Source organism: Sturnira hondurensis, unplaced genomic scaffold (assembly GCF_014824575.4).
Source record: "Sturnira hondurensis isolate 20B ecotype Veracruz unplaced genomic scaffold, ASM1482457v3 Scaffold0016273, whole genome shotgun sequence".
Classification (NCBI taxonomy): Eukaryota; Metazoa; Chordata; class Mammalia; order Chiroptera; family Phyllostomidae; genus Sturnira; species Sturnira hondurensis.
In genome coordinates this window covers 1512106-1525411 of record NW_028088904.1, presented here as the reverse complement: position 1 = coordinate 1525411, position 13306 = coordinate 1512106, and positions in this window count along the sequence as shown.

Here is a 13306-nt window from a genome sequence, read left to right as displayed (position 1 = left end):
GAATTACTAACAGTGGTTATACTGGTTGATGGGAGTATAGGTTTTATTTCCTTTTCTGTCTTTCCCAAAAATTCTATAATAAAAAATATTTTTAAAGTAACTCAAACCATGCCTGTTAAACATGGAAAGGAAAAATTTTGGAATAGGTAGGTAGTTCTTTTAAGGCCTTGCAATTCTTCTGGTTCCTGGTAGTTCAAATATTGAAATGGGCCTAGTAGAGGTTTAAGGGACAAAGTTTTTTAAACATGGCATGTTTTCATCAACAGTGTAATAATCCCACTTTGCATTTCAGTGTTGTTTTAACACTGAGGTTTGTGTCTCACATAGACTTTGATGCAGATTGGGTATCTCTTTTTTTATTTAATTATTGTTCAAGTACAGTTTTCTGTCTTATATTCACAGCCCTGCCCCCCAGTGCTCCCCACCTCCTTCCCATTTCCACCCCTCACCTTAGTTATTGTCCATGTGTCCTTTACACTTGTTCATGTGAGTCCTTCCCCTTTTCCCCTGTGATTCTCTCCCCTCTTCCCTCTGGTCCCCGTCAGCCTGTTCCGTATTTCAGTGTCTTTGGTCATATTTTGCTTGCTTGTTTGTTTTGTTGTTTAGATTCCTGTTAATGGTGATATCATATGGTATTTGTCTTTCACTGCCTGGCTTATTTCACTCAGCATAATGCTTTCCAGTTCCATCCATGATGTTGCAAAGGGTAGGAGCTCCTTCTTCCTTTCTGCAGCATAGAATTCCATTGTGTAAATGTACCATAGTTTTTTTTAAATTAATTAATTAATTAATTTATTTATCTTTAGAGGGGAAGGAGAGAGGGAGCGAAACATCAATGTATGGTTGCCTTTTGTGCGTCCCCTGCTGGGAGTTGGCCTTGCAGGGACCTGGCCTGCAACCCAGGCATGTGGCCTGACTGGGAATTGAACCGCGATCATCTGGTTCACAGGCCTGTACTCAATCCACTGAGCTATACCAGCCAGGGCTGTACCATAGTTTTTTGATCCAGTCATTTATTTACTGGTGGGTATCTGGGTTGCTTCCAACTCTTGGCTATTGTAAATTCTGCTCCCACAAACATTGGGGTGCATAGGTTCTTTTGGATTGGTGCTTCAGGATTCTTAGGATATACTCCTAAGAGTGGAATTGCTGGGTCAAAAGGCACATTCATTTTTGGTTTCCTAGAAAATTCCATACTGTTTTCCATAGTGGTTGTACCAGTCTGCAATCCCACCAACAGTGAACTAGGGTCCCCTTTTCCCCACAACCTCTCCAGCACTTGTTGTTTGTTACTTTGTTTATGATGGACATTCTGACTGGTGTTAAGTGGTATCTCATTGTGGTTTTAATTTGCATCTCTCTGATAGCAAGTGATATTGAGCATCTTTTCATGTGTCTCTGGATCCTTTGTATGTCCTCCTTGGAGAAGTGTCTGTTCAAGTCCTTTGCTCATTTTTTAATTGGGTTGCTCGTCTTCTTTGAGTGGAGTCATGTGTGTTCTTTGTATATTTTGGAGATTAAACCTTTGTCTGAGGTGTCATTGGCAAATATGTTTTCCCAAACAGTTGCTTCTCTTTTTATCTTGATACTGTTTTCCTTAGCCATGCAGAAGCTTTTAATTTTGATGAGATCTCATTTGTTTATTCTTTCTTTTATGTCCCTTGCTCTAGGGGACGTATCAGTAAAAATCTTGCTGAGTGGAATATCTGAGATTTTCCTGCCCATGCTCCCCTCTAGGGCTTTAATGGTTTCATGGCATATATTTAAGTCTTTTATCCACCTTGAATTTATTTTGGTGTATGGTGTAAGTTGGTGCTCGAGTTTCATTTTTTTGCACGTAGCCATCCAGTTCTCCCAACACCATTTGTTGAAGAGGCTATTTTTACTCCATTTTATGTCATTTCCCCCTTTGTTGAATATTAATTGACTGTAGAGAGTTGGGTTTAATTCTGGGCTCCCTGTTCTGTTCCATTGGTCCATGTGCCTGTTTCTATGCCAGTACCAGGCTGTTTTGATTACAGTGGCCTTGTAATACAGTTTGATATCAGGTATTGTGATCCCTCCTACTTTGTTCTTCTTTCTTAACATTGCAGCTGCTATTTGGGATCGTTTATGGTTCCATACAAATTTTTGAAGTGTTTGTTCTATGTCTGTGAAATATGCCATTGGTACTTTAGTATTGCATTGAATCTGTAAATTGCTTTGGGTGGTATGGACATTTTGATGATGTTAATTCTTCCAATCCATGAACACAGTATATGTTTCCATTTGTATGTGTCTTCCTTGATTTCTTTCTTCAGTGTTGTGTAGTTTTCTGCATACAGGCCTTTAACCTCCTTGGCTAGGTTTATTCCCAGATATTTTATTTTTGTTTTTGCTATATCGAATGGGATTTTTTTCTTGATTTCTGCTTCTGCTGTTTCATTGTTGGTATACAAAAATGCCTTTGATTTCTGGATACTGACTTTGTATCCCGCTGTTTTGCCAAATTCATTTATTAGTTCGAGCAGTTTTTGGGTAGAGGCTATAGGATTTTCCATGTACACTATCATGTCATCTGCAAACAATGCCATTTTTGTTTCCTCCTTTCCAATTTGGATGCCTTTTATTTCCTTTTCTTGTCTGATTGCTGTGGCTAGAACTTCCAATACTATATTGGTGAAAGTGACAGGGTCCAGAGGGAGAGGGGAGAGAATCATAGGGGAAAAGGGGAGGGACTCACATGAATAAGTATAAAGGGCACATGGGCAATAATTAAGGTTGGGGGTGGAAATGGGAGGGAGGTGGGGAGCACGGGGGGGAGCAGGGCTGGGAATGTAAGACAGAAAACTGTACTTGAACAAGAATTAAATAAAAAAAGAAATAATTCAGAATAAATGTAAAAAAAAGAAGTGGTGAAAGTGGACAACCTTGTCTTGTTCCTGATCTTAGTGGAAAAACTTTTAGTTTTTGTCCATTGATGTTGGCTGTAGGTCTTTCATATATGGCCTTTATTATATTGAGGACTGCTCCCTCTATTCCCATTTTTCTGAGCGCCTTTATCATAAATGGGTGTTGAACCTTATCAAAAGCTTTTTCCGCATCTATTGATATGACCATGTAGTTTTTGTCTTTGCTTTTGTTTATGTGGTGTATTACATTTATTGATTTGCGTATATTGAACCATCCTTGCATCCCTGGGATGAATCCCACTTGGTCATGGTGTATGATCTTTTTGATGTATTGTTGGATGCGATTTGCCAATATTTTACTGAGGATTTTGGCATCTATGTTCTTCAGTGATATTGGCCTGTAATTTTCTTTCTTTGTTTTGTCTCTATCTGGTTTTGGAATTAGGGTGATGCTGGCTTCATAAAAAGAGTTGGGGAGTTTTCCATCATTTTGTATTTTTTGGAATAGTCTGTGAAGAATAGGGGTTAGCTCTTCCTTAAAAGCTTTGTAGAATTCTCCTGTGAAACCATCTGGTCCAGGGCTTTTGTGTGATGGGAATTTTTTTATTACTGCTTCAATTTCATTTGCTGTTAATTGGCCTGTTCAGGTTTTCTGCTTCTTTTTCATTGAGTTTTGGAAGATTATATTTTTCTAGAAATTTGTCCATTTCACTTAGATTTTCAAATTTCTTGGCATACAGCTCTGCATAGTAATTTCTTACAATCCCTTCTATTTCTGTGGTATCAGTTGTAATCTCTCCTCTTTCATTTCTGATTGTGCTTATTTGGGTCCTCTCTCTTCTTTTCTTGATGAACCTGCTTAAAGCCTGTCTATTTTGTTTATCTTTTCAAAAAACCAACTCCTGGATTCAATGATCCTTAGAATTGTGCTTTTAGTCTCTATGTCATTTAATTCTGCTCTGATCTTGGCTATTTCCTTCCTTGTACTTGCTCTGGGCTGTCTTTGTCATTGTTCCTTGAGTTCTTGCAGGCGTTGGGTTAGGTTGTTCGTTTGAAATGTTTCTACCTTTTTTTGGTAGGCCTGTATTGCTATGAACTTCCCTCTCAGGACTGTGTTTACTGTGTCCCATAAGTTTTGGGTTGTTGTGAGCTCATTTTCATTTGTTTGCAGAAACTTTTTGATTTCTTTCCTAATTTCATTCTTGACCCATTCATTGTTTAATAGCATGTCATTCAATCTCCATGACATTGAGTGTTTGTGGTTTTTTCCTTTGGGGTTGATTTCCAGTTTCAGTTCCTTGTGGTCAGAGAAAATGCTTGGTATGATTTCAATTTTCCTGAATTTGTTGAGGTTCGTTTTGTGTCCTATCATGTGATCTATCTTTGAAAATGTTCCATGTGCATTTGAAAAGAATGTGTATTTAGCTTCTTTGGGATGGAGGGCTCTCTATATATCAGTTAGGTCCATTTTATCTAGGGTGTCATTTAATGCTGCAATATTTTTGTTGATATTTTGTTTGGAAGATCTGTCCATTTTAGACAGTGGGGTGTTAAAGTCCCCTACTATAATTGTGTTGCTGTCAATATCTTTCTTGAGGTCCTCTAGGGTTTTCTTTATATATTTGGGTGCTCTTATGTTGGGTGCATATATATTTATGATGTTAATGTCTTCTTGGTGGATTCTTCCCTTGAGTATTATGAAGTGACCTTCTGGGTCTCTCTTTATAGCCTTTTTTTTGAAGTCTATTTTGTCTGATATGAGAATTGCTACCCCGGCTTTTTTTTCTTGTCCATTTGCTTGGAAAATTTGTTTCCATCCTTTCACTTTTAGTCTGTGGTGGTCTTTTGACCTGAGGTGGGTCTCTTGTAGGCAGCATATGTGTGGGTCATGCTTTCTTATCCATTCAGCTCTTCTATGTCTTTTAATTGGTGCATTTAATCCATTTACATTTAAGGTTATTATTGAAAGGTACTTATTCATTGCCATTTATGTACCTGTGTTCCTCTCCATCTCTCTCTTTTCCTTCCCTTCCTTAAAGCAGCCATTTTAGTAATTCTCGTAGAGCTGGTTTGGTGGAGGCATATTCTTTTGGACTTCTTTTGTCTTGGAAGCTCTTTATTTGGCCTTCTATCTTGATTGAGAGCCTTGCTGGGTAAAGTAGCCTTGGTTGCATTTCTTGGAATATTTCTTGCCATTCTCTTCTTGCTTGGAATGTTTCCATTGAGAAGTCATTAGCCAACCTTATTGGGGCTCCCTTGTATGTTACTTCCTTTTTCTCCCTTGCTGCCTTTAAGATTCTCTCTTTGTCTTGGAGTTTTGTCATTTTAATCATGATGTGTCTTGCAATAGGCCTCTTTGTGTTCCACCTGATTGAGACTCTCTGCAATTACTGGATTCGTGTGACTTTTTCTCCCATCAAATTAGGAAAATTTTCCATTATTACTCTTTCAAATAGGTTTTCTATCCCCTGTTCTTCTCCTTCTCCTTCTGGTATTCCTATTATTTGTATATTATTACGTTTCATACTGTCTTGCATTTCTCTTAATCCCTCCTCATTGTTTCTGAGTCTCTTTTCCTTTACTTGCTCCATCTAGGAGATTCTTTCTACTCTGTTCTGTAGCTCATTAATGCAGTTTTCTGCCTCATCAATCCTACTTTTCATACCTTCTACTGTGTTCTTCAGTTCAAAAATTGTGTTCTTCATTTCCTCTTGGCCTTTGCTGATGGTTTGTATTTTCTTTATCATGTTGATATAGTTTGCAGAATGTTCATTGTAGCTCTCCTGTAGTTTTTGGTAGCTCGTTGTAAGCTGTTTGAATTTCCTGATAACCAGTGCTTTGAATTCAATATCTGATAGTTGACTTGCCTCTATTTCATCTAACATTCTTTCTGAGGTTTCCTCCTTTTCTTTCATTTGGGGATTGTTTCTTTGTTTTCCCATTGTTTGTGACACTCTTCTTGTTGGCTTCAGCTTCTTAAATTGATCTGTTCTGGTTCCCTGGGTTTATGGTGTGAACTTCTGTGGTAGGATACCTGTGAGATTCAGTGGTGCAGTCTCCTGGAGGTATCTTGGTGTTCGCTTCCACCTACTCCTCTTGTTGGTTTCCAGCTGGTCAAACCTTTTTTTCTGGTCTCACTAGCTTCAGCAGCCTGAAGGGCTAGTAGTGTGGCCTTCCTCACTTCTCGGTGAACTCAACCGGTCTCACCAGTGCCCTCCCAAGATCCAGACTGGCGCCTCTCTCCAGCGCCCCACTGAGAGAAGATTTTTCCCCAGGATTCACAGTCCTGGCCTGGCATGAGGGCACATGCTCCCAGCCAGGCTTTCCTGGTCTTGCAGGCTTGGACGAGGACCTTTCCCAGTGCTATGGCAGAAAGCACAGGGCAACTCTCAATTCTCCGAAGCCGGAAAACACAGCCTGACTCCTGGCGTTTTTCAGTCTGCGCCCAGCTGGGTAGAAAGGGAGCTGATGACTGGCTCTCTTCCAGGGGCCTTGCTGGCAGCCCAAGGCTCCCAGAGTCTGTGACAGACCCGGCTCAGGCCCAGTGCTACAGGGAATCCATGGGTGACTCTCAGTTCTCCCACGCCGGCAACCACAGCCTGACTCCACAGATTATTAAAGCTCTCTGGTTTGCTTCCTACTGCCCACTCCTCTCTCTGCCACTACAGGCAAACCGATCTCTCCTGGTGTTTTTCAATCTGCGCCCTTCTGGATAGGGAGGGTGCTGATGACTAGGCTCTCTCCCAGTTTATACTTAAGTATAAGTATAAACTTATACTTAAGGACATTTGAGCTCACACAGCCCCTTCATGCCTTTCTAGGCAAATCACTTCCAGACTTAGAAAGCACTGATAACCATAGGTGGCATTAGACTGGCACACATCAGTGTGGCACACACTGGTTATCATTACACTTGGTTGAGTATCCACTTTAATGGTCAGTGCTCCCATTGAAGTGCAACCTAGGTTGGATGGGGCAGAGCCTTAGGTAATTGCCAGGGAAGGGCAACTCACATAACCGGGTTGATGGGGTCTCACATATGGTGTCACTACTATGTGGCTCTGTGTGAAAGAGGGCTCAGACAAGGGACAATGGCCACTGCCTGGCCTCTGGAGTTTTGTCTAGGAGGAAGCTTTCCCCTAGCACTCAGCCTGATGCCAGACACTTCAGTTTTCCCTTGTATGCCGCTGGTGTTCCAGTGCTGGAGCTCTGAGGGAGTGAGTCTGTGTGAGTCTTAAGGCCAGGGTGGACCCTTTAAAAGATGTCTGAGAATCCCATGGATTCTTCTGCCACCCCAGCCTCTACTGGGTTTTACAATCAAATGTTATGGGGAATTATCTCCCTGGCATGGAACCCTGGGCTGTGTGGTCTGGTGTGGGGCTGGGATCCCTTGATGCTGAGGTATCCCTCCCAATTTTTAGCCACCACATGTGGGTGTGGTACTGCCCATTCCATGTCTCTGCATCTCTGCCCCTCTTACTCTTCTGTACGAGTGTGACTTCTTTAATTCATTCATTGTTGGACTTCTATACAGCTTGATTTTCTGATGATACTGGGCGATAGTTGCTTTGTAATACTGTTGTAACTTTTGCTGTGGTTGTGGAAGGAGGGGAGCTGTGTTTACCTGTGCCTCCATCTTGACCAGAAGTCTCCAGTTCTAAAGCTACCTGCTTGATTTTTGGAGAATGTTTTCTTTCACAAAAACCTTCACATAAAAAATTTCCTTGCCTTGTTTAGTGTTAGTCAAATGTTTTCTCTTTAATCTGAAGACACATTATCCTCTTTCAAGTATACTTTGTATTTCTTTTTTTAAATTGAATTTATTGGGGTGACATATAATTTAATAAAGTTATATAGATTTCAGGTATACATTTGTATAATACCTCATCTCTATATTGTATTGTGTGTTTACCACCCAAGGTCAAGGCTCCTTCCATCTCTGTTTATCCCCCCTGTACCCTTTTCTACCTCCCCTTGCCTCCTTTCCTTCTGGCAGTCACCATACTGTTGTCTGTGTCCATGAGTCTTTCTTTTTTTTCTTTGCTTAATTTCACCACCCTTTATATCCACCCCAAACTGCCTCCCCTCTGACAGTTGTCTGTCTGTTCTCTCTATCCATTTGTCTGTCTCTACTTTGATTGTTAGTTTATTTCATTTATTAGATTCCTCACAAGTAAAATCATGTGGTACTTGTTCTCCTCTGACTGGCTTATTACTCTCCACATCTATCCATGCTCTTGCAAAGGTAAGATTTCCTTCTTTTTTTTTTACAGCCAAACAGTATTCCATGGTATAAATGTACCACAGCTCTTTTATCCACACATCTCCTGATGACACTTGGGCTGCTTCTGAATCTTGGCTATTTTAGAGTGCTTCTGAATCTTGGCTATTTTAGAGTGCTACAATGAACATAGGGTGCATATATTCTTTCATGTTAGTGTTTTGAGATTATTTGAATGTATTTGCAGAAATAAAATAGTTGGGTCATAAGGCAGCTTCATTTTTAATATTTTGAAGTAACTCCGTATTATTTTTCACCATGGTTGCACCAGTCAGCATCCCCACCAACAGTGCATAAAGATTCCTTTTTCTCTGCACTTCACCAACACTTGTTGTTTATTTATTTATTTTTGGAGAGATATGTGAAAAACAGATTTATTTGATACAATAAAAAATTCATTTAAAAATTGGTATGTTGAACATCAAAATTAGGAACCTCTGCTATTTAAAAGGAAAACCACAGACTGGAAGAAATGTTTTCATATGGCATATGATTAAAAACTTATGTTCTGAATACATATTTTTAAACTCTCAAAACTTAATAAGAAAACAAACAATTCAATAAAATATATGTAAAAACTTTGAATAAAAACTTCACCAGAGATGATATATGAATGACAAAGAACATGAAAAGGTGTTCAACATCATTTGTTGTTATGTAAATGCAAATTAAAATCATTACACATTTATTACAATAGATGAAAACAAAAAACAAAAAATGGTCGAACATACCAAGTGTTGCCAAGGATGTAAAGCAATTGGAACACTGCTGATAGAAAAGAAACAGGTACAGCTAACTACTTTGGAAACAGCTTGGTAGTTCTTGTTGTTATTGTTTTCAGTTTAATTTTTTAATTCAATATATTTTAACTGAAAAAAGAATTCAGCTCATTTCCCACACTCAACTGCCTACCTGTGGCAACCACCAATTTGTTTTTGTTTTTGCATATTCTATAATAAATATTAATATATATTCCACATACAAAAGAGATCATACAATATTTGTCTTTCTCTGTCTAATTTCACTTAGAACAATGCCCTCAAGATCCATCCATGTTGTCACAAATAGCAAGATTCATTATTTTTATGGCTGAATAAATTTTCATTGTATATATAACCACAATTTATTTATCCATTAATCTATCAATGGACACTTAGCTTGTTCTTTTTAAAAAATCTTGGCTATTGCAAGTAATGCTATAATGAACATGGTGGTACATATATCTTTTTAAATTAGGGTTTTCATTTTCTTCAGATAAATACTCAGAAGTAAAATTGCTGGATCTTATAGTGCTATTTTTAATTTTTTGAGGAACCTTCATACTGTTTTCCATAGTGGCTGCACCAAATTGGCAGTTTTTAAAAATTTAAATGTGAATTCTCCATACAATCTAGCCATTCCATATCCAGGTATTTACCCAAGAGAAACAAAAGCATCTTCCCATAAAGGACATATACACAAATGTTAGACTTAAAACTATAAAAATCCTAGAAGAAAACAAAGGCAGTAAAATCTTGAAAATATAGCAATATTTTTTCTGATACATATAACTTTGGGCAAGGGAAACAAAAAGAAAAATAAACAAATGAGACTATATCAAATTAAAAATTTTTTGCACAGCAAAGGAAATCATCAACAAAATGAAAAGACAGCCCACTGAATGGGAGAACATATTCGCTGATACATCTGATAAGGGCTTAATATCCATAGTTTCTATGGAACATATAAAACTCACCCCCCCCAATCCAATTAAGAAATTGGCAAAGGAACTGAATAGACACATCTCCCAAGATGAAATACAGATAGCCAATAGAAATATGAGAAAATGCTGATTGTCACTTATCACCAGAGAAATGCAAATTAAAACCTCAATGAGATATTACCGCATACCTGTCAGAATGGTTATCACCAATATATCCTCTTTAAGTCTCTCTTCCTCATCTATTAGTTTTCACTCATAGAAGTAACCAAATTTCCTTTCTCTCTGTCCTCACATAATCCTCGTTCTGTGCAATGGCTTTTTGAGTTCTTATTCTCTTTCTTGCTTCTGGACACCTTACATATGGCCCTCCCTGCAGCCCAAGGCCATTTAGATAATGTAGTCTGATCCCAGTTAAACTATTTTACCAGTAACTGAAAATATGGTAAATGTATTTATTAATCACTATTTTATCTAACATCATACCAATTCTTTCACCAATGATGCTTAAATTTTTATCACAAGAACAAAATGAGAAGATACTACTTTTAAGATACTAACATTTTTGCCACAGACAGATGTTGAGTAGCTGGCTCACCATATTGCACCAGGCAGGTTTTCAGAAGCAGCGTTTTTATATATGGGTCGCTGCTAATGAGACCTTCTGTAAACTTGAGATCTGCTAACAAATCTGCTAACTTCTTCAAAATGCGTGTGAATGACAGGTTTCCCCTGCCTCAGACATGAGCAAACTACATATGGTAAATAGTCCTTCTCTCTAACAAGTGAATTTATTTCTCAGTCTGTTACAATGTAAACTCCCCCCAAAGTAAATGTAGCTTCCTGCCACCGCAGGTTTGCCAACGTCTTTGTTCTTAAATATCCTTAGATAAAACTGCCCTTTGGGGAGTTACACCCTCGGAATAAGTAACATTTAATGCTTGGATAATCAAACTGATTTTGTCCAGGATGCTATCATTATTTCTAAGAGAAAAATAGCACCAATCCTGATAGAAATGGATGGCTCTTCTCAAATTGATGGTTTAGAGTTGCAATCCCTTTGCCTCCCCAAAATGATACATGATAGATAGACAGACAATTATGTAGTCATTATGTAAGGGATAAATGAAAATGGAGCAAAAACTGACATCACATAGAAGGCATGTGACTGGAGGCTGAAGAGTTTGTGTGACAGGAAAAGAATCAATAAGAAGAGAAATAGTGGTTAAACTGCCCCCTTAGGAGTACTGGGAAGAACAGTTTGGGGAAGATAGCCTGCCTGTGTGTCTTGATAAAAGAAAAGCTTGAAATCAGAATAGAGAAATTAACCAACCTATAAGGTTTCAAACTTTCAAAGAAAATAATACCACCTGATTCCAAGGACTGATCCTGGAAAGTGAGGATCTAGTGCACAGTTGGCAAAGGCAAAGCCCTTGGGCTGAATCCCAGCCTCCACCTTGTTTCATCCCACCTGGGACCTTGTTTCTACCTGGTGGCAGCACTGAGCTCTCACTTAACTGTTAAGGAGTAGTTACATTTATACAGTCCTAAAATTACATTCAGCCTTTGCAAGGCTACCACGAGGCTGATGTGGCCCCTGGTGAAAATGAGTGACACCCCTGTATTATTGTGAGAGACTGTTTCCCTACAATTGTATGGCTAGAAAGTGGTAGAGGCGGGAATTGAATTCAGATCCTTCAGATCCCAGAGTTGCTGCTTTGCATCATACCAGATGGCCACATATTAAATTGGGAGGTAAAGATTTAAAGAAGAAGGAGAAGAAGGAGGGGGAGGGGGAGGTAGAGGAAGAGAGTGGGAGAAAGGGAGAAAATTAAAATCAATACAGCACAGAGGTATTGGTGATCCTGAAATGCAATGCAAATAGAAAAATCACCAGCATGTACTTACAACTTTAAACACACATTTAATATAAATAAACATATATAGATATGCATTTATAAATACATATATTTAAAATCAATATAACCCAATATTGATAAACATATATTGTGCCCAAATCTTGATTCCTAAATACCATTTTCCAATGGAATGGTATTTAGGGCAAGGAAAATGCAAGATGAGCATAGAACATCTTGTAGTTTCAAATAGAGAGAAAGTGCTAAAAAATGAGGACATGTTGGGACACAGAAGCCAGGTCGAGTGGGCTTCCACTAGCTAAACTGAGAAAAACTTGAGAAAAAATAAAACTATTAATGGTAACAATGGATTACAACTCATAGCATAAAATACAAATTCACAAATCCATACCTATATAAATAATTTTAAAAATAAATGGCAGAGGTGGGAAAGCTCTTCCTTATAGCAGAGTTGCAAATGATAAATATAGAAAGCATGCTGAAAATTAAAAATCACCAGTTGCCCAAATACCACAATAACTGTTTCAGGCAAGAATTACTGATGGACATAGAATTACTGAGTGAAAATGTGATGAGATACAGACTGTTGACAGTCTCAAATGTCTCCCAACAACATATATATTTAATAACAGAGATAAATAGGGCTGGAAGACAACACCTTATTCAGGAGAACATAGTTAGCATTATTAGTAGTAGGATAAATTTAAATGTTTTGTCTTATGATAACGATGCACTGAGGAGGATCCACTGTCACTTCTGTGATATTATTGGCCCAACTTTACCACACAAATTTAGTCCTGAGGAAACATCAAACAAATTCAATTTGAAGAACAATTTACAAAATGACTGGCCAGTGCTCTACATATGTTTCAAGGTCATGAAAAATATAGAAAGACATGAGAATCAAATGCAATCCAAGATGCTGGTTTGGATCCCAGACCAGAAAAAGGCAATTAGTGGGAACAATAATACAATTTGTATATGGTCTGTAGATTAATAGTACAATACCAACATTAGTTTTCTAATTTAGATCATTGTACTATGCCTAAGTGAGATTTAACATTTAGAAAATGTTTGTGAAGTATACACAGACATTTTTGTAGTATTTTTGCAATTTTTTCGTTAGTATGAAATTATTCCAAAATTAAAATTAGACATTAAAAATATTTTAAACAAAGCAAGTGACATTTACTTCGTTTTGTCCCACAGCGCCCAATCCACAGCTTTCCAGGGTGGGAGAAACTGACAGGCTCCTGGGCAGAGATAGAGGTGGACTAAGTTATCCTCATTTAACCACAGAGGCACCATCCTTAAAACACCATCTATGGACCAGTCACAGAGGTTATCACTTGGAACATATTAAAAATGTGGGCTCTCCAGCCTATACCTACTACAACCACAGTGACTGAATTAGAATCTGCGTTGTAACAGAATCTCCAGGCAATTTATATGTATCTTACATGTTGAAAATTCCTTATTTATCTTAGTGGTTCTCAACCTTGGCTGCCCATTGGGATCATCTGGGGAGTAAAAAAACATTCCTGAAGCTTAAGCCCTT